Genomic DNA, 23,512 nt, shown 5'->3' on the forward strand with positions numbered 1-23,512 from the left:
CGTATATTTCTTTAAGGGACTTATTCATTTACTCTTAAGGACCTCTATGCAAATGTAAGTTTTATTCCCCAGATGTAATTGTCTTCCTAGGGGATTACTGCGAAATAAACCCCACCTTTCTAGCTATTTCTGAACTCTGGCTTGTTGGTTCTCCTCAGCTCTTCTGGTCTAATCTCTTCTCCAAGGTGACTGATTCAAAAGGGCTACTCTCATCTTCTAACTGAATTGCTCTGCTTTGCCTCAAACTAAATCTAGCAATCTGTTCTAATCTGGCTCCTTATTCTCTGGCTCATTTTGTCTTCACCTGCAACCTGTCTCTGTAAAACTGTCCAGATAAAACTGTCTCTTCTGTTTCTCTCTCTTTCTCTGTCTCTGTCTCTGTCTCTCTATTTCTCTCTCTCTCTCTGTCTCTGTCTCTGTCTCTCTCTCTCTGCAGCTCTCATAAATTACCTCTCTTTTCTCTCTCTTCTCATGAGATTGGGGCATATCTTATTATGTAATCTCTTTCTTGATTTGCACAATTAGTCACTTTGTCTTTCCGTCAATTAGATGTCACTTTCAAACATAGCTGCTTCCTTCTACAAACTAACTACTTTCATTGTTTAGGATTAAAGATGTGTAATAAGGGCTTGTCTGGGTTTATAGCCAGAGGAGTTAAGATGTGTCATTCTAGCCCCATCACACTGACCTACAATTTATTTGGATGTGATGACTTGCCAGAGTAGCCATATTGCCTGATTAAAATTTCTCTATCTATAACTTTATCTATTCATAAATGTCACTCCCTCAATTATTTTCCATCTTTAACCCTGCACATTTTGTAGGCAAGACAAATTTTGTTATTGGGTTAGTTTCCCAATCCCTCTGTTGTAAAATTTGCCTGGTTACAGAAGATGGACATTTCAGGCTCCATGTGCCCAATTGATATCAAGCTTAGCTAGAGTCACCTTCATAGATTCCTGGGAGTTTCCACTTCTCTAGGTTCCCAGCTCATCCCAGAGATGCTACTCCCCCCCCCCAACCCCTGCATTGCAATTGCTTCTACTAGTATTCTTTTCCTCTGTCCTCCCCAACTTGATCCCTCTTATTCCCAGCCTCAGTCCCACCCTTGTACAGTCTCACCTCTTCCATCCCCCTACCCATATCCACTCATGATGTCTATTCTATTTCAACGTAAAGATTAGGCTCACAACCAAAAATACAAGAAATATATTTTAGTTATTTTCATTGTGTTTTAATTTGTATGCAAATTATTTAAAACACATTAAACCACCATGTCAGATTGCCATCCTACAAAGGTTTTCAGTAATTCCATTGAATCATAAAGTGCTCTCTCATGTTTCTCTTGACTGTGTCTAAGCCATAAGCTGAATTCTAAATTCCCAAAGCATGTTTGGGATCATCTAAACCACAAAGGTCTCAAAAGTAATTCAAAAAATTGTTATTGGAAGGAGACTGGGAAAAGGCTGAACTATGTAAAACAGTATGTGTCCTCAATGCCCTCGGCTAAAACATAATTCTATATTGAAGCTTTGGTAACATGCCAAATACATAAAACCCAAAATTTAAAGCACTCTTCTCACCACAGAGTGACTATTGACAAGTGTCCTGCACTGCTCCCAAATAAACTGGCCTAGATTTCGTATCAGATTCACTTATTCTTGTATATTTCCCTGGAAAAGTTCAGGGCTTTTCTATTCCTGCTCTTGCTCTGAAACAGTGACAAGATACAGAGACCTGTTATATTTATTTATGAGTTTCTTGCATTATAGCTGAGTAGATTCTCATCTATTCTAACCCAACTATGCTGCCTTGCTACCTAGTCACATGTCCTGTTAACCTGCATCTTAGTCTTACCCTGCAAGTTCCTGCACCATGTGTCTCCTCATGGCAAATTCCCCCTCTCTGGTTCCTGCCAGAGACCCTCTAACTGGAATAGAAATTCCTACCTTCTCTTCTCCTACTCAGCCATTGTCTGATCAGCTCTTTATTAATCAATCAGCAGCAATGGAAAACAAACTTTCACATTGAGACAGGAGATGCTTGACAATGACAGCATCTGAATTACATCTTTGAGCACAGCCATCAGCATCTGAATACATAGCACACAAAACCATCCCCGAACATTCACCAAAATTCAGATTACAATTCTGCAGGTGAAAGTAGCTCCTTTTTCTTCATAGTTGTTATCAATGAATGTTATCATTATTTATTCCTGAAAATTCAGGTTTAAATAACAACATATCATCCAACTGTGAGATAGATCTCCCCAGGAATCCATTTGTTTTGAGATATTTCAAAAACCTTGAAGCTCTCAGAAGAAGAAAAAAATCCTTAGTCAAATATATTTTTATACATAATTTAGTAAATTTATATATGCATATATATAATTATATTGCCTCTTCTCCTCCCAACTCCACCAAAAAACTCCAGTCTCTTACATATGCATCCTCAGCTGTTTCCCATGTTCATATATTTCTGTCATCTTTTAAAATATATTTAATATTTGAAATGTAACTAATAAATTAAATGAGTGTTTTGAATTACATTTATGAAATACAGTAAAATCCAAGAAAGAAAAAAGGTGATTCAAAGACAGTTCTGCTGTATTTTTCTCAAAATATCTGCCAATTCTCACTCCTTTTGACCAATGGCAATCACCTTTATGAAACTTTCTGAGCCAGCGTATCAGGTCTAGATATAGAACTTGTATGTGTTGACTCACATGGGCCCCCAGCATATAATCTGACTCATTTATACACTGTGTTTGAAGTCAGCTAACTAGCCTCTCACTATGACTTCCAATAAAAAAGATCTCATTACACCACAGCATGCTTGGAAGCACTCACACTGCTTTACATAAAACATCTTTAAAAGCAAGGAAGGCAACATCCACAGCACCCCAGGAGAGTCATGTTGATTATGGCATTTTTATTTTCAAGACAATGAATACAGAGAGGGGTTAAATGACTGTGGAAGGTCACGAGTGTCCTCAGTCTGAAGGAGAGTGACAGTTTTGTTTGGAAAATTAGAGAACATAATCAGCATTAGATAAGCCGTCCCACTTGGGCAGTCAATGCACCCTCTGGCTGTGACAGGCTATTAAAAATGTAGCTAGCCTCATATATTATGTGTCATTGTTCTTTTGCTCTTGTATGAGGAATTAATTAATATTCACATTGATACTTAAGCTACCATTGTACTATTGTTTGCATTTAGTTTTACATAAATGTATGCCATTTTATTTAAAGATGGTTCTCCTAAACCTCAGACATTGGTATTCTGTTATATCAGCTAAAAAATATTCCGTATCTCCCAGGTTTTCCTAACTCAGTATATCGGAAAATATACAAATATCCAGATGATCCAGACAGATTGCTAACTCTCTTACATTATATGTCTTTCCTGATCTTCGCTATGAGTAAGAGAAGTGTCAATAACAAGGCTGTGCTGTGGGAACCAATGCATAGATTATTGAGACGAGTGGTCTTTACGAAAAAAGGGAAACACTGTTATGTTGAGCCCCCACTAACAACAATTCACTAGTAAAGATTTCTAACATATACTATATAATCACAACTATTTTTTCTTTTCCTAAAATCCCCAATGACAATTTTTCAACATTTATTTTTTGATGCATTATAATGCTAAAATGCCAGTACAAACTCTATCACTATCTAAAGTAAAGTTCAATTCTCTTTAAAGAATTATTGTTATTGATAATAGGATCAACACATTTTTTTCATAGATCATAGAAGGACTGCACCTAAGAAGACTGTGCTAAAAAAAAAAAAGTCAAATTAGAGGGAGGTTATAAAATATGAAGAAGGTTAGGGTGAGGAGAAATGGACATAATTAACACATAATACAATAACAATGAATCCTAATAATTTTCTACAAATATGTGTTAATAATTATCATTACTAAATTTAAGCAATAATATTTCTATTCAGCAGCATGCATATCTACATATGAAGCAGAAGGAATGTTATATTCACAAACTAGATTCTAACTGCATGTATATTTCAAAATAAATTTTACATATAAAGAGTAAGAAAATTCTACTATAAAATTGATTCTATTTTCTATCAATTTTAGAATAAAAAGTGATAATTTTCCACTGAGATTGTATGGCAAGTACTGTGAGACAGGTAAGATGTAAAAGACTTTTGAACTTGTTAATTATTATCATTATTATTATTTTTATTGAAAACAACTAGAAATAATAATACTAAGAGAAGTGGGAAGACATGTGGAGTGTCTAGAGATAGACCTAACTAAACATATAAAGATCAGAAGACCTTGGATTTAGAATACCTAAGAGACACTATTGTTTTATTCATATTTATCTTTATTTTTTGTACACACATTTTTCTCCTTGAAGAACTCTTTAATCCAGAGTTCTAGAAGCATACTAGATATTGATAAAGTAGCTTAGAACAGGTTGGAACCAAAACAAAATTCATATCAATTATTTATTTCATTCTGGAAATGTATATTTGTTTCTGATGGAAATTCAGGATGATCTCTCAAATCATGACCTTTCAAAATCATATCCCTTGGATTGTCTGGAGGCTCTGAGCTGCAGAAGATATTGTGTTAAGCATATTCTATAACTTAAGCTCCTAAGATCTGTTTTATTTTGTCTTCAGTCTCTCTAGCAACACTTGATGTCTGTAGGGGAAACCCAATTTGACTACACTGGTTATAAATCCAAAGCATTGGTATTTGCCTGTTGAAAGGAGAATATTTTGATTTTCAATTTACAGAAACGATGTCGATGATAGAAGAATTAGAGATAAAGTTGAAGAGTTAGATGCCATTACCCAAGGAGCCAAGAGCATCTATCACAATTTTCTATAAATATATTTTAAGAACATAAGCTAAGGTAAGAGAGATTTGGTTGGGAAGTAGAATTACTTTTTAGTAAGATCTCAATGTAAGTTATACCCAGTTTTCTTATTCACCAACTGGAAAACACTGGCAAAATTCCATACATAATTGCTATAAGAACTATATTTTAAGAAGTTGCTTTAGGTGAGTCAAATGGTGGGCTTGGTCAGATCTGAATGCTTCAAATGGGAGAGAAAGTAATATGAGATAATTTAATAAGATCTGCAAGTGAGAGGTGATGGGATACTATGGAGCAATATAGAATAGGAGGGCAGTCATTATCAAATCAGCACTGGCAGGAAACAGCTTGCATTCGTCTGATAAATCCTAAAAGAAAACTGCCACTTGAATTTATGATCTTAGCCATTCTGATAGGAGTAGGATGGAATCTCAGGGTCATTTTGATGTACATTTCCATGATGACTGAGGACTCTGAACATTGCTTCTCAGCCATTCGAGAGCCTTCTGTTGTGACGTCTATTTAGCTCTGTACTAATTTTATTGTGTTATTTGGTTTTCTAGAGGTTAACTGCTTAAGTTCTTCATATATTTTGGATATTGGCCCTCTATTGGATGTAGAGTTAGTGAAGATTTTTCCAAATCTATAGGTTGCCGATTTTTCCTATGTACAGTGTCTTTTGCCTTACAATAGAATTTCCATTTTATGAGGTCCCATTTGATAAAATTGTTGATTTTAGACCCTGAACCACTGAGGTTCTGGCCAGGAAATTTTCCCTTGAGCCATTGAGTTCAAGGCTCTTTTCCACTTTCTTTTCTATTAGATTCAGTGTATCTAAAACTCAAGTGACAGCACATCTCAGTAAGGATGTGGAGAAAGAGGAGCACTCTTCCATTGCTGGTAGGATTCCAAACTGGTACTAGCATTCTGGAAATCAATCTTGTGGTTCCTCAGAAAATTGGAAGTAGTTCTACCTCAAGACCCAGCTATAAAACTCTTGCACACATACCCAAAAGATGTTCCATTTTATCACAAGGACACAGTTCCACTATGTTCATAGCAGCCTTACTTGAAAATGTGGTTTATTTACACAATGGAATGCTATTCACTATTAAGAATGAGGACATTATGAATTCTGCAGGCAAATGAATAGAAACAGAAAATATCATCCTGAGTGAGGTAACATAGACCCAAAAGGACATTCATGGTATGTACTCACTGATAAGTGAATATTAGCCAAAAATGTTCACTAAGAAAGAAGTAGATACTTACACCCAACCATTGGACTGAAGTCAGGGAAAACTATGGTTGTATAAGTGGAATACTGAAGAAGCTGAGGAGGGTGATCCCATAGGAAAACTAGCAGTTCAACTAACCCAGACCCCAGGGGAGTCACCAGAAACTGAGCCACCAGCCAGGCAGTATAAAGGGCCTGATTTGAGGACATATATAGCAGAGGACTGGAGTCTGGCCTCAGTGGGAGAAGTATCTCAGTGGCTTGAGGCCCCAGGGAAGGGGAGCTCTGATGGTGGCAGAGTACCATCTCAGAATCAATGGGGAGGAAGAATAAGGTGAGGAGGTAGTGACCAAGGTGGAGGCAATGACTGGTATGTAAATAATAATAATAATAATAATAATGAAACTATAAGACTCAAACCCACAATTTTTACTAATATGGTGGAATTAGAATATATAGAGGCACACAAACTGTTTCATCAGAGAGAAACTAACATGGAACAGTGAAAATTGATCTGTACTTCTAAATCAAGAAGAAGAAAAAAAAATCAAGAATCCAAGAATGAATTGCTTCCCTGGGTTATTACCAAGGTCTAAGCAGAGAAGGAAGAAGTTAGCAGTCTCACAGGGAGCTATGAGACTTGAAAGTCAGAACCAGAGCCTGAGTAATAGTAAGTGGCCGTTAACTAACATAGGATACATCAATTTTAATTCAGAATCATGAATGGAGATTCATGCTACTTAATACTTTAAGTGCTATCAGACCCAACAAACCCACAGATTGTACTTGTTTGACATGTGGTGGAAGCCAACAGAAAGGTGTTATTTGTTCTCACTCTGACAGATAACACTAATCTTTTTCTCTCTTTCCCCTTCCAAAAAGGGTTATGATGATGTTGAGCACTGGAATAAAGCATAAAATATTACTTAACATTACAGGATATATTTGGATACAAGACTGATACTTGGGAGAAATTTTTTTGTAGAGGGAATTAGTTTTAATTATGTAGAAAAGGATACAATTCTAAGTACATGCAGAAGGCAAAAAGCTTCTACTGGATTATAATCTAATGCAAGACAACTAAACTTCCATGACAAACAACTGGCTAGTAAATTGGAAGATGATTTAAGAGCATAAAACTGACTAGGCTTTAGTTTGCTCAAGTCAATTGGCAGATTGAAGGCCAGTGTTTCCATTGACCACATGTAGGGAATGTGATCAAAATATGATGAGACCTGTTTGAGGGAACTATCCAGATTCCAATGAATCTTTGTAGGCCAAGATCATGAAAAGTGAAAGGCAATCAAAAGGACGAAAAGTGACCCTGATGCATCAACCTTGATAGAATCAAAAGTGACAGCTGAGAAATCAGAAATGTAAATATACATTTAGATTTATTCACAAGGTGTTGAAACAAATACAGGCATTGATAAATCAAAATGCAAAGGTATTGTCTTTTATTCTTATTTTTGTCTTTTATTCTTATTACTTTTATTCATATAAAGCTAAATACTTTATGCAACAATTTACTTTAATTTTCAAAGAAGGGAGTGTTACATGAAGCTTTTGCTACCCCACCGAAGTTCTCGGATTGGGCCATGCTACCAGCACCCACCCAGTAAATACTGGATCCAGGAATGAAAAACAGGAGAGGCTGGAAATATTTTTTTAATGTATCTACTATGGTCAACTACAATTACTCCCTAAATTGGGGCTCTTATGATGTGTGTGCTGTTATTTAAATATTATAAACTTCTGTTAAAAATAAGGTTGAAAATACAATCTTCATTTTGGAAACGTATATTAATGTCTCAGTCCATCTCATGCTGCTAATCAGCTAAATACATCACATTAGGTAATGTTGAAAGAAAATAAATTGATCATAGGTCTAGAGGCTGAGAAGACCTAAAGTATATGTGGAGGGTCCCCATGATGGCTCAGATTACCATAAAGTGTCAAACTGGCACATGTACAACACAGCACAATCAAGTCAATTCACTTTGAGAAGAAATCCATTTTATGATATCTAAAGTACTCTAATGATAATGGAAACAATCCCGTCACAAGGACTAAAGGGAAAAGTCATGTTCATGACCTAAGGCCCTTCTAAAGGTCTGACTCTGAGTCCCAGTACAATAGCACTTAAGATTCAGTGTGCATAGAATGATTTTTTTCCTGACCCAAATAGCTGAAAGACAACACATTGGTTTTCAGTGATGGTTCCTGAAGAATTTTAATCCCACATGACAGATAACACATTGGAGAGTTTATTTGTAGTCAGCTCATCTGGTGGACACTATTCATATCCTCTAGCCAAGTAGTAAAGGTGTATTGGAAATGAAGAATATGTTTAGTTTTCTTTTCTTTTTTTAAATTTTTATTTTATTTTATTCATTTACATTTCAAATGTTAGCCCCTTTTCTGGTTTCCCCTCTCCAAATCTCCTTTCTCATTCCCCTCTTACCTTGCTTATATAAGGGTGCATTGCCACCCACTCCTGCCTCACAGTCCTAGCGTTCCTCTAACTGGGGCATCAAGCCTTCACAGGGCCAAGGCCTCCCCTCCCATTGATGCCAGATAAGGTCCCTTAAGTTCCTTCAGTCTTTCCCCTAACTCCTCCTTTGGGGTCCCTGTGATCAGTCCAATGGTTTGTGGAGATTTCGCAACTGTATAGGTCAGGATCTGGCAAAGCCTCTCAGGAGACAGCTATACTAGACTCCTGTCAGCAAGCACATCTTAGCATCAGCATTAGTGTCTAGGTTTGGTGGATGCATGTGGGACAGTCTCTGGATAGCCTTTCCTTTAGTCTCTGCTCCACTCTTTTTCCGTGTGTTTTCTTTAGACAGGAGCAATCCTGTAGTAATATTTTGGAGATGGGTGAGTAGCCCCATCCCTCAACCAGGGGACAATGCCTAAACTTTGGATATGGTCTCAACAGGTTCTCCTTCCCCTTTGTGGAGGATTTCAGCTAATGTCATCCCTGTGGAGTCCTGGGAGGCTCTTGCTTTCCTGGCATCTGGGACTTTTTGGTTGCTACCCCCAGTTCCCTATCCCCATTGCTACACAGCTCTGTTCAATTTCCTTGCCCTCTGTACCTCTCCTTCATCTCCTCTCATACCTAATTCTGCCCATCTTTACACCCTCCCCCTCCTTTCTTCCTCCCAAGTCCCTGCCACTCTCTACTTACCTCAATTACATTGTTTCCCCTTCTAAGTAGGACTGAAGCATCCAGTCTATGGTCTTCCTTCTTTTTGAGCTTCATGTGGATCTTGAGTTGTATCATGGGTATTCCAAGCTCTTCACCTAATATCCACTCATCAGTGAGTATATACCATGTGTTCATTTGTAACTGAGTTACCTCATGCAGGATGATATTTTCTAGATCCATCCATTTGCCTGGGAATATCATAAAGTCATTGTTTTTAATAGCTGAGTAGTACTCCATTGTGTAAATGTGCCACATTTTCTGTATCCATTCCTCTGTTAAAGGATATCTAGGTTGTTTCCAACTTCTGGCTATTATAAATATGGCTGTTATAAACATAGTGGAGGATGTATTCTTATTACATGTTGGAGCATCTTCTGGGTATATATGCCCAGGAGTGGTATAGCTGGGTCTTCAAGTAGTACTATGTCCAATTTTCTGAGGAACCACTAAACTGATTTCCACAGTGGTTGTACAAGCTTGCAATCCCATTAGCAATGGAGGAGTGTTCCTCTTTCTCCTCATCCTTGCCAGCATCTGCTGTCACCTGAGTTTTTGATCCTAGCCATTCTTACTGGTGTGAGGTGGAATCTCAGGGTTGTTTTGATTTGCATTTCCCTGATGACTAAGGATGTTGAATATTTCTTTAGGTGCTTCTCAGCCATTCAAGGTTCTTCAGTTGAGAATTCTCTGATTAGTTCTGTTCCCCATTTTTAAATAGAGTTATTTGATTCTAACTTCTTGAGTTCTTTGTATATATTGGATTTTAGCTCTGTATAGGATATAGGATTGGAAAAAATCATTTCCCAATCTGTTGGTTGATGTTTTATCCTATTGACAGTGTCCTCTGCCTTACAAAAGCTTTGCAATTTTATGAGGTCTCATTTGTCAGTTCTTGATCTTAGAGCATAAGCCATTGATAATGGAAAATTTCCCTTGTGCCCTTGTGTTCTAGGCTTTCCCCCAGTTTCTGTTCTATTAGACTCAGTGTATCTGATTTTATGTGGGGGGTCCTTGATCCATTTTGAATTGTGCTTTGTACAGGAAGATAAGTATGGATCAACTTGCATTCTTCAACAAGTTGTCTGCCAGTTGAGCCAGCACCATTTGTTGAAAATGCTGTTTCATATGTTTGTTTTCCACTGGATGGTTTTAGCTTCTTTGTCAAAGATCAAGTGACAATAGGTGTGTGGGTTCATTTTTGGGTCTTCAATTCTATTCCATTGATCTTCCTGCCTATCTCTATACCAATACAATCCAGTTTTTATTACTATTTCTCTGTAATACAGCTTGAGGTCAGGGATGATTCTCCCAGAAGTTCTTTTATTGAGAATAATTTTCACTATCCTATTGTTGTGGGTTTGTTTGTTTGTTTTGTTTTGTTTTTTGTTATTCCAAATGAATTTGAGAATTGCTCTTTCTAACTCTTTCTTTAAGGGACTTATTTATGTCCTTCTTAAAGTCCTCTATCATTATCATGAGATGTGATTTTAAATCAGAGTTTTGCTTTTCTACTATCTTGGGGGTATCCAGGGTTTGCTGTAGTGGGAGAACTGAGTTCTGATGATACCCTGTAGCCTTGGTTTCTGTGCCTTATATTCTTGCTCTTGCCTCTTGCCATTTGGTTATCTCTGGTGCTAGTTGGTCTTGTTGTTTCTGACTGTGGCTTGTCCCTCCTGTAAACCTGTGTGTCAGTACTCCTGGGAGATCAGTTCTCTCTGGGAGGAATTTCTGTATGGAGAGCTATGGCATAGGGTCTGCTCCAGGGTACAGAAGGAAACTGGAAGGATCCTGTCCCTGGTTGTTCCTTGGTTCTCTTGTCCTGATGGCTCTGGGTGGGTTCTTCTTGGGCCAGGAATTTGAGCAGAAGTGGTGGTCTCACCTGTGCTCTCAGGTGTGTCATCACTCTTGGGAGACCAGCTCTCTCAGGGCGGGACCTGGGTATGGAGACCTTTGCTCTCTGGTGTATTGGCACTCCTGGGAGACCTACTTTCTCCTGGCAGATTCCGGGTATGGAGCTGTGGAACAGGGTGCAGATTGAAACCAGAAGCCTGTTTAATTTTCAAAGACCACTTATAGTGATCCCTTTCCACTAATTTACTCGTTTGTCGCACTCAGCTCCACATACCTCCAAAACATTTCCAACTGCTGAGGAACATCTTGTCAGAGCATGAGTCTGTTGCACATATTTCAGATTCAGACCATCAAAGGGAGACTTGGAGATTTCATTCAAGACATAACATCCTCCCCTGACCCTCCAAAACACATCTTTTTCACATATAAAATGCACTCATTTTTCTATCTCAATAGCACCCAAGTGCATTAGACACTGCAACTGTAACTAAAAGGTGCAAATCCAAATTCTCTTCTAAAGTAGACATTAGCAAGACTCCCTTCATTACCAATTCTGAAGCAAATTTCCTTTAAAATTGGCCCTATGGAATCTAAAAAAGCTGCTGAAACACAGAAGTTATATGGGTTTAAGAAGTCATGATCATTTTAAAAGGGAGGTATGGGCAACACAAAAAGAAGCCAAAACCTGATATGGAAAACACTCAATTTTAATGACTATTTGTGACTTTAGACTCAGAGCAGTGATTTCTTGTCATCTTCTCATAAGAAGTTGGAAGATAGAGAGGACGAGGCATGAGTGGCCTGATTTGTGTGACAACAGCAATCTGATCTAACATGCCCCTTTAAGACTTATCTGAAACAGATGAGGATCACGGTGTCAGAATCTGGGAAGCAAAGAGCCCAGGTAGCTTGAGCAGCAAACCTTATGAGCCCACTATAAGTCATCCCACAAACCAGAGTTCTGGACCTTTAATGGGATAGGCTCAGCCTGAAACGTCATGATTACTGACTTCCATCTTTGTGATTAGCACCCAGTTTCTGCTTATCCACCCGAATCTCTTTAACAGAGGTTTCTTGATCACACACTTAGACTTCTCTCCCAAACACACTTTATTTTATATGGCCAGATTTTGACTTTCCAAATCTTTCTTCTCTGATTCTGTTTTGATTATAAATTCTATTCTTAAATTATTTTTTGTATAATACATTTGAAATCAAGTGAACAGTGCTCCAAATACTTTGTTATCTTGTTACTTAGACATGTCTTTGGGCATTTATGCTAATGCATTGTGTGTAAGTTCTTTCTTCACAAAGTTGGGCAGACAGGTATAGTGAAACCATCGAACTAGACATGATTTATTTTGAAAGGAATATTAATATATTGATGATTTTAGCCTACTCTCTCATATCAAAATAATCAAAACACTTTTTAATCTATGTGTAGATAGTCATTAAACAAAGAAGATATATACAAAATGTTTGAAACAAATGTAGTAAATATTATTTTTGAAGCAAAATATAGATTCGTGATTTAGTGTGTTGTTTATGGGAACTAATCAGAGAAAATAAACAGTCTATATCTAATCTCCAGATAATACTTTGATGCTTCTTAAACATAGATAGTCTTTTAAAAATATTTCCAACTAAAGACATGTCAATATTTAGAAAACTGCAATATTTTGACTGAGATGAGTTATTATTATTTTGTGCCTATATAAAACAAGAGACAATGAGACGTTAAACAGAAATTTGTGTTAATAAGAAAATGAGTTATTTGATTCTGATAATTATAACATTCATCCTCTAGACAGAAGTGAACCTTTTATATTGGAAAATGAAGTATATGATTTTTCAGGTTGTCACACTAGTTCTGTTTACAATGTCACAAACTTCCTTTACTCAGCTTATGACATTATTTTTATATTCAATTTTGAGTAGTCCTGCTCACATATGTATTAGCCAGTAATTTAGTCCAAATTTTAATATCCTGACAAATATTAAATTAAATGTCCAATATTCTAAATTGTTAACTATTGTTTTGAAAGATAATATTGATCTTATTATGGTGCTCTATAATACACTACATATTTTAGGTAAGTCCAGCAGCATCTAGGACCCTGTAGGTTTCTCAATACATGGCTATTTTTTTTATTATAAATCATAAATGACCAACACAGGAAATTGAAGTTTAAGAGAAAAACATGGGTAATCTAAAAAAATAGGCTATCACAAATTTTGCTAAATATATGCAATATTTGAGAAATATACTAAGATATTATTTGTTGCTATTTAAATACAATATGTAATTGATGATCCTTTATAATATTTATGCCTGGTAGCCCTAGTTATCAGGTAGGTCCAGACTACAAAGTTCTAAGAAAAAAAATCACAATTAAAGATGGTATTTGTGAACTTTCTACCAAGGATAAAACATGGTTTGTTAATTTTATACTTAAGCTTTTGCTCTGCTTAGTCTCAAAACTGGATCTGTTCATTTCTTGATGTGATACTCTTGAACAATCTTCACTTGATTAAAGTTAAAAGTACCAAGGCATTTTCAAATCCATTAGCTTTGGGGGTATTACAATGGTGTTGCCTTTAACGGGCCTTGAGACCTATAATGATGAGGGCAAAAAGTAGACTTCAGAATGAGACAGAGAAAAAGTCCTACCTCATCCCCCTAAAACTCACATTTAATGACCTTGTATTTTTGTATGGTCCTCACCCTGGTAACATGAGAATATTCATTAAGATATATAGTTATTTCAGGACTAAGCTTCTGTCTCAAAGCAAATTATTGTACTTTCTTTGATAATATGTCTTAATCCTCAGATTTTCTTAACTCCCCAAATCATGCATCATAATTTGTTGTCTCTACTTTGTGTGTGTGTGTCTGCATGCATGTTTGTATACATATATACATGTAGACATGTGGATGCCAAAAGTCAGTGTAACATGTCTTCCTTAATCACCTAGTACCACATGTTTGATGTGTGATTGCTCACTGAATCTGGAACCTGCTGATTCACTCAGACTGGCCACCATGCCCCAAATATTCTCTGCTCTCCATCCCTCCCCACCCTCAGTGCTGAACAGGCTTGCTTTGTCAGGAACAAATTGGTTGCCTGGATTCTTAGGATCAAAGCCATGTCCTCATGTATGAGATACATGTACTTTACCAGCTGAACCATCTCCTTTGTTTTCTCTTACTACCATAATAATTATTATACCTATAACTTTTGACTTAAGGTAAATTCTTATTACATACCTGGCATGTTATAATGAGGTTTTTTGATGTGTTTTCCTAACAGTCCAACATTTACAATCCCTTTACTTCTAGTATACTTAAAGAAACTGAACCCTAGTGTAGAGACAATTGCCAAGATAAGAGAAGTGAAGTTCCCTTAAATTACTTGTTCACATCTACACACTTAAACATAGCTGGAAGACCCAGAAGCAATTAACATTTTGAAAATCAAAGAGAAGATGCTCACCAAGAATACTCAGTGAGTAAGTAGTACACTTAAGAGTCTACTCTTAAGTCTCTTTCTGATTATAAACTAAACTCAGGTTCTCAATAAATATCCTCCAGCTTTCCTCCAGCTCTCCACATTTTAATATATCCAGAGAATCATTTTATCCTTGTCAATGACCCTGGCTTAACTTTGTTTGCTTTCCAAGCAAAGACTTGGATTTTCTTGACTGGGTAGTTGTAGAATAGTGCTCCTTTTCTTGCCGCATTTCTCTATCACTTATACTTAAATGAACTCCTGAGTCTTCAAATGTACCAATTCTACTGAACCTCTAAGACAATGAATTAGATTGCTTTGTTTCGTTTACATCTTAAATGATATATACCCTTTCCACCCTTCTAGGTGTCTGTTGAGTCTCTGTAGAGAGGCTGCTTCACTAAATGTCCTTGGATTTTTGTTATATTAGTACCTTAGCTTCTGTTCCAGTTAGTTTGCCAGATCAATAAAGTTTTTTTTTAATGCTCTAAAATATCTTTGAAACAGCCGACAAACTGGCTAGAATACTTAAAGGGGATTATGTGGGCTCAGGGCAATCATTTCAAGGAGCCAAGTTTCTGTGGGCTTTATATTGAAAATTTGCTGAACATTCTAGAATATTACTTGAAGGACATAACAATTTAAAAGAATACCAAAAAAATATAATGCTGAAGATAAAACACCTAACACTGAATAGCAAAGAGTTTAAGACAAAAATTTTTCCTTTTAAAGTCATTGAAAACTTCTTTCTACTTAGTGATTTGGAGACAAACATCAACCTTCATTTAGAAAATTATATGCCTTTTTCCCCTCTCTGCAGTCAATACTAACTAGAAGGAAAAACCTGGAATAGATAATAATTCATTATCATAAAACTTAAAACAATTTGTTTAATTGGGTGAAAAACTTTCACATGTTCACTGAAGCTGATTGGATAAGACTCCAAAATGCCGATACTTTAGATTTGTGCTAATAAACTTTTCCCCACTGAGTTTTATATCCAAAAAAAATTACGTTGTAATATTTGGGATATCCTGATGAAGCAACAACAGATACTTCATCCAAGCTAACTTTATGCAACATGGAAATTTCTTGACTAATGTTCCTTTAAAGACTGTCGCTTAGAGTATAACTAAACTCAGAGGATTAAATGTTCTACTCTTCTCAGAGTGTCCTCACCATCTTTATTCTCTACTCCTCCTTTTTCCAGTTGGATACACCATCTTTTAGTCCTTCTTCATGCAATTCTTACAAGCTTCCAACTTCATTTAAAAGATATCGTCTAAAGAATTTGGCAAAATTTTTCTGAAATTAGATTCTTGTGCCTGATTGGGTTATAAGTCAAACTTCCAGTGACTTTGGGCAAGGAAGTTTGTGTATAATCATCAGATTGGCAGGCTGGCTTGGAACTAGGGCAAGTTAATTTTTTACCCAAACCAACTGGACTGAAAGCAAGGCTGAGGCCCATGGAAATGAGGGCACGGTTGCTAGGAGATTCGGGAGTGATTTCACACTTGACAAAGCTGATTCAATTTTGATTTTCCTTCCAATTGCCACCTCTTTCTAATTAAACAAATGCACATATAGATTTGCTTTTGGTATTCTGTGTTTTTGTCTCATGGAAGTACACAGCAAAGAGTAGTGGATCCTTGTGTGGATCACACCGTGTCAATTCTCTGAGTCTTTGTCCATGCCAGTTGCTACCTTCTGAAATGCCTGCCTCTCCCTTATTCACTTGAATGTTCTTCACCCCGTGACTACATGACCAGTTCCATTAATGCTCAGTTAAATGTTAATTCCTCAAAGAACACTTGGAGTAAAGGTACAGAAATATTGATTTGCTGGATGCCCCATTAGATTAAAAACCAAATTAAAGTGTTTGCCCCATTGCACATGATAAAACACCTGCATCACTGGAGCAGAGCTCCCCTGGACCAGCAAAGTACCAATATTGAAAGAAACAGAAATGCAGTAAAAATTGAAATGGACAGAGAGGAGTGTAATTTAAAGATGGTGAATTATTATAGCTGGAGGACAATAAAAGTGAAAGTTAGTTGGAGAGTGAAAAGTCAGAATTGCAGTAATTTCACATTGTTTGGGATCCTTGCTTTTTACAGTGTTCAACAGCTGCATGGGACTAAGTACTAATGAACATTCAGAAAGAAAAAAAAAGGCAATAAATCCATCATCAAAAGTGACTCTATAAAAGAGAAACTATGTCAAAAATAAATTCAAACCACATCATGATGATTGTCTCAAACTATCTTATATCCCCCTTTGGGGATTAATAAAACCACTGGGAATGTTAACAACTATAAGGAAATATAACTTTTCAATTGTTTCCCTTTTCCTGGGAATTCCCTAACTGTTGCTCTCAGTTGCAATCTGAAATTTTAAATTAGTGCAGTGTTCAGTGAAGCTAATGATCTCAAGATTTCCTTTTGATTATTTTGCAAACAAATGCTTTGTGTTACACACAGGAAATTTTCTTCTTGCTTTCTGGCATATAATTCCCTCTATCCTTGCCTAATGCTTTGTCTGGGTGGTGCTTTTACAAATATGCCTGGTTCCTCAAAATTCTTATGATAGATCTAAAATATTATTTTATATCTTATTTCACACATTTTCACTTGCCACATATTTTTTAATTGGTTCTATTTGATTTATGTCTGTCCCTTTAATAACCCAAGTTGAATGTCTACTTTGTTTCCTTTAAATACATTTAGAATAATACTCCAAAGAAGAGATTCAACATAAAAGAGCCATTCTCAAAATTCAAAACATTACAAGCCATCCTGAATATCAGGAGCCTTTCTTCTCTGCCGCACATCCATCTTCATGTTCCTTGATCAGAGCACATCCACATTGCACTCCATTTGCCATTTTTATTGTCCATCCTTATGACAGGGCTTGAAGCAGTACCTGGAATATCCTGCTTGTAGTTAAAGTGCTAGAGAGAATGAACACATAAACAAAGAAAGTAGTGAATGTGTCTTTTACTGAAGCCTTCCAGGCAGCATACATCATGTTACAGCTGGCTGAGGAGTCCAGAATTACCTATGCTGAAACACCAAAAACACTCTTAAATTGGAAACGATGCACCCTAGAAAGGAAAGCAAGAAAAGCTGTAGTTGTATCTTGCACCATTCTTTAAAAATGTTTTAAATGTGATCATTTAGGCTCCTTACTATAGACCACAATAAAAATGATTTTTACCGACTTGACGCTGAAGATTTCCAATGTGAAAATATAACAGCATTATTAGCTGCACTTTCTACCCTGAGAGTATAGTGGACTAATGAGTAGACTCATTTCTTGAGAAACTCCACAATCAACTAAAGACAGTAATCATTAAACAATATATCTAACATTGTTAACACAATAAAAGTCAATAGAATGTTTCTTTTCTTTTTTCATTTTTCTGTTTTATTTTTTCTTTCTTTTATGCAAAAGCAAAGAATGATTTATTCTGTAGAAGTTCAGCTTGCTAGTGTCTACTATCTACCAAGAAGATGGTTCCCGAATTAGCTCATAGGCTTGATATAAAGAACATTAGGGGGATTCCGGGGAGAGGTCTAGAACCATTGCTGGGCTGAGGGGGTTGAGGGTTGAAAACTGTTGTTAAGGAAGTCTGGAAACTGTTGCTGACTCATTGCCCTTGCTTTTGGCCAGGTGTAGGGGACATCTGGCCTCCTGAGGCCTGTGTTTTGTTTTGTTTTGTTTTGTTTTGTTTTGTTTTGTTTTGTTTTGTTTTGTTTTGTTTTGTTTTGTTTTGTTTTGTTTTTTTCCCAGTAACCGACTTAGCTGGATTTGGCTGGACTTGCTCAGTTCTTGGAAACAGAGATATAGGCCTACTCTCCTGAACTGCCAATGTGAAGTTTGTCATGGAGTCAGACTGTCTCATTCTCCCCTTAAATGATAGGCCATCTTGAATCCTTGATATGTTTCTATGGGCTGGTATTTTTGGTTGAGAATCATCAACTGAACAGAGTAAATCCCTTCTTTAACAAACTTAATTAAAGCACTGATTATGCGGGGACCAAAAGTCAAGACCAACATCAATAGGATAAAGAGGACATGTCAGGACAAGGCAGAGACAAGAGTGGTCAGTCAAGGAGACCAAGAAGGACTAATACCAACCCTGAGACTGCTCTCTTCCTACTTGTCTGTTTTGTAGTCTCTTTCTGACTAAGGCCCTGGATTCTTTAACCACCACTGAGTGGTCAACACAGAAACAATATTCCTCACCTTAGACTGCAGAGTTCTCCCTGCTGGAGGATGAGCAAGTCTAGGTCTTTTCTGTTCTATAAGGCTACTTCTGCCAGGGAGGATAAGAGAATCCCGCAGGACTGTGATGGAATTTCTATCTCTTGTATATATGCATCTGTGGTCATCTATTGTGTCTTGCAATTCTTACTTTGCAATATTGGGGCTGGGGCTCCTCCATACTAGCATTTCTGGCCATCCTTATGCCAAGGGGAAAACATAGTAACACAGCAGAAATGGCCATCCTTTTCACCCAGTTGTTTGGAAGTGCTAGCTGGTTGCAGACATCATCCCCAAAATAAAAAGTTACTCTGGATACAAGGTATAATAGAGCATAAAAATCTTCTGTCATATTTTCAACCAGGCCATAAATGCATGGAGTAAGCCCCTAGGTATAAGCCCACCAAGTATTTTCTGAGGGCAGCATGTATCCTGCCATGTATAATGCAGTTGCATTGGTAGGGATTCGCTGTAGTACATTACTTCCAATGCAGAGTCCTGTGTGAGAGGAGTTAAGAACCAGCAGTCCAATCATCTTTCTTGCAAGCCACTGTGAACCTGCTGACAAGTTTGTACCACTTCCTCAGAGAACCCAGATAGTATGGGGGGTCTCACAGTTCATACACCATTGCAACATTAACATGGGAGAGGTTTATTCACATCCTGATCTTGTCTATCTTAACAGCCATAGTCATTGTCAGGATCATGGTGTGAGGTCCTTTCCGTCAAAATTACAGAGTCTTCTGGTTATGTCTCTTAATCCAGACTTTGTCACCTGGCTCAAAGCACTATTTGGTTGAGGGGGTGTCTAGCAAATCCCAGACAAGAGCCCCCAAATATAAGGTCCATGCATGATTCATGGAAGTATGATGCCTTGGATTCAAACAGTATACAAAACCCTGTTCTGCAGAATTCTAGCATGCTGGGGTCTACCATCTATCAAGATGGAAGCTGAGAGAATATTTCTAACTGAAGAAGAAAACATCAGTGTAAAAGTCAAGCAATATATCTCAGCTCATAATTGCAGCATTCTGGCATGTTTCCACGAACAACCCCTCGTCCAGTCTGTTTACACTATGCACAAATTGAAGACCATGTTGCTTAGCTTCACAGAGTAGAAATCCCTTTCCAACGCCACAGATGTTAGAAGCATTTAATTTCTCAGATAGAGTTTCCAAAACAAAAAACAAAACAAACAAACAAACAAATGAAAACCTACAGAAGCATGATGCTTCTAAGGAAGGTGGCATTATGTAGCTGCAAAAAAAATTCACTGTTTCCACTTTTGAATAGAACTGAAGCAAAAGGTTCAATTTTATTATAAGCTTCTACCAAATGAGCAGCAAAAACAGATCATTGCAAACTGTGAGAAGCCTTCATTATTTTTGCTCATATTACGGCAGTATATGAATGCAAGATATTACATATAATGTTTCCTTATCTGTCTCAGCACTTACTCACATTGGATCCAACACATACCTATTTATGTCTATAAGCACCTTGATGGGTGATTCTGTTGTGCCAGGAAGCATTCTTGAACCCCAAAATACCACCAAGAAACGGATTCCAATGTAATCACATTAAGGTCTTTCTTTACAATCTCGAGCATGACCCACACCACCATCTCTGACAGGGAGAATGGGAAGTTGCAGCCCAGAGCTCTTGTGACAAGGCTTTATAGGAAAGAGCAAGTGAGGGGAGTTTAGCCTGGCAAGTATCTAGTTGAATAACTAGTGTAAGTAGATAGTGGATGCTCTGACACAAAAGGTCTAAAAGTACATCTGAAACAATCAGACTAATTTTTGATTAACTGTTGCTAGGAAGTAGCTAGTTAGTACTCTGGATAAGTACAAGCTCTGGAGTCGTTCCTGGTACTTGGGTGCATTTTTCTTTTAAGATGGAGGCTGGCTTCAAGCTGGAGTAGGTTTGGCCTCTCAATTCATCCTTATTTTTTCTGCTTTTGGCCAGACACCTACAACAATTCATTTTTCATAATTTACAATATGACTTGATGTGAATATAAATGCTTTTATTATAGAACAATGCCATGCATAACAAATTAATGTAAAAATTGAACTGATTTAGATTGTCCCAGAAGGTCGACCCCAACATGCCAGAAAAAAAGAATCTCTTCTTATTGCATAGAAAAAAAAATTGAACTGAATTTTTTTTTCAAATTTTATTACTAAACATGCATACATTATAAATTACCCCAGGCAGCTAGATAACAAAAGACAACCTATCTACAGTGTTTTAACTACTTTGAAAATTTTACCTTCTTATGTGTATTTTCTCCAGTTCTAACAAAGAAATTTCCAGGAATGTCATTCATGAGTCCACATCAAACACATCTTTCAAGTATAAGTTTAAGCTACTGTCATGGATTTATTCTGGCTTTTCTAAATACAAAGCCTGAACATATAAAACTCATGATGCTCATATCAGACACAGCCCCCAAGCAAAACAACTTACCAAATAAACACTCTACAAATAAAGAATGAGAGCTTGAGGCTTGAGGGAAGGCTCAACCAGTGAGATGCTTCCCTTCAAGCATGACTAAGTGTTCCATTCCCAGAAGTCTCCCTACACCCCAAACACACACACACACACACACACACACACACACACACACACACACACACACACACAAGTCAGGAATCCTGGCAATTGCTTTCAGTCTCTGCAATGGGTAAGTAGAGGCAGAATGGTACTTCAGGTTCAATAAGTCAACCAGACAAACTTAAATGATGAGCTTTAAGCCAATGAAAGACCATCATCTCTTTCTAGAGGGAATAAAAACACTAAGTATTGGTTTTAATAACTGTGTTGTGACAACTGAATACTAAACACATTAGAGTTATTATTTTGTTTGTCATACACTGGTCCCAGATTTTTAGCAGGCATCCATGTGTAATAAATCCAGATACTGTAGTATATTGCACATCAACTTTGAGAAGGGAAAATTTAGGGAGACAGAACTGTGGCACTCTCTAAGTCTGCTTATCTATAATATCCAGTGTACCTGAAGGAATCATTTAAGTAACTGTTTCTGGAAAAGAGAATCTTGCTATTTTTTTAGTTAATTATTTTATTTATTTACATTCCAAATATTGCCTCCTCCATTATGATCATCTCCTGCCAGAGCTCTTTAACCATCCCCATTTCACCTCTGAGACGATATTCCCCTGAACCTCTGCCATCCTCTTTCCATGGGGCATCAAATCTCTATAGGATTAGGCACATCCTTTCAGCCTGAGACCAGACAAGGCAGTCCTCTGCTACATATGTGTCAGGAGCCTCAGACAAGCCCTGGTATGCTCTTTGGTTTGTGGCTTAGTCTCTGAGAACTCCCAGGAGTCCACTTTAGTTGTCACTCTTGGTCTTCCTGTGGGGTTGCCATCCCCTTAAGCTCTTCTCCTTTAATCCTTCTCCTAATTTTTCCATAGAGGACTTCAGTCCAGTGGTTCACTGTATCTGCATCTTTCTCGATCCAGTGCTAGTAGAACTTCTCAGAGGATAGCCATCAGTAATAGTGTCAGGGTTTGGTGCCAGCCTATGGGATGGATCCCAAGATGGACTGGTCACTAAATGGCCTTTCTTTCAGTCTCTTCTCCATTTTTGTTCCTGCATTTCTTTTAGACTGAAAAAATTTGGGTCAAAAATTTTAAAGGTGAAATGGTGTCCCCATTCTTCCACTGGGGATCCTGTCTAACTACTGGAGGTAGTCTCTTTAGGTTCCACCTCTCTACTATTAGGTATTTAGGCTAAGATAACTCACATTAGTCCTGAAAGCCTCTCACATGCTGGGTCTCTGGGACTTTCTAGAGGGTCCCCCCACCTCCCACCTACAGAGGCTGTATATTTCCCTTCATTCTCTTGGCCTGCTGGGCTTCTTTTATGTGGTTCATTTAGTCAATGGAATATTATTTAGCTATTAAAAAACAAGGGCATCATAAATTTTGCAGGCAACTGGATGGAGCTAGAAAATATCATCCTGAGTGAGGTCACCAAGACCCAAAATGACATGCATGATATATGCTCACTGATAAGTGGATATTAGTAAAAAAGTACAGAATACCCATGATACAACCCACAGACCCTAAGAAGTTAAACAAGAAGGAAGGCCCAAGTGAGAATTCTTCAATCCCACTTAGAAGGAGGAATGCAATAATCAGGAAGGCAGATGGAAGGAGGGACCTGGGTGGGAGAATGGAGGGGGAAAGGAAAAGGGGCACAGGAGCAGGAAGACAGAATCTTTATGGAAACAACAGGTGTCATTGCAATCAGTTAGCATGGTCATACTCTGCCCAGACCTTTCCTCCCATGAAAGCTAGTTGTTGAGACAAAAATAGTACAACATGAATCACATGTGGCTTGTTAAATTAAACATAAAGTTCCATGTACTTAACAGTCACTTTGCTGACCAGTTTTATGACATCTTAACACAAACTGAGTCACTTTGGAAGGGGGAGCATCAATTAAGAAAATATGCCCTTTGGATTGGCCTGTGAGCAAGCTGTTGGGGCTTTTTCTTGATTGTTGATTGATGAGAGAGGGCCTAGCTCATTGTGAATGGCAATATTCCCAAG

This window comes from Mus caroli, unplaced genomic scaffold, assembly GCF_978045245.1.
Source record: "Mus caroli unplaced genomic scaffold, Mus_caroli_1 scaffold_13, whole genome shotgun sequence".
In the NCBI taxonomy this organism is placed as follows: domain Eukaryota; kingdom Metazoa; phylum Chordata; class Mammalia; order Rodentia; family Muridae; genus Mus; species Mus caroli.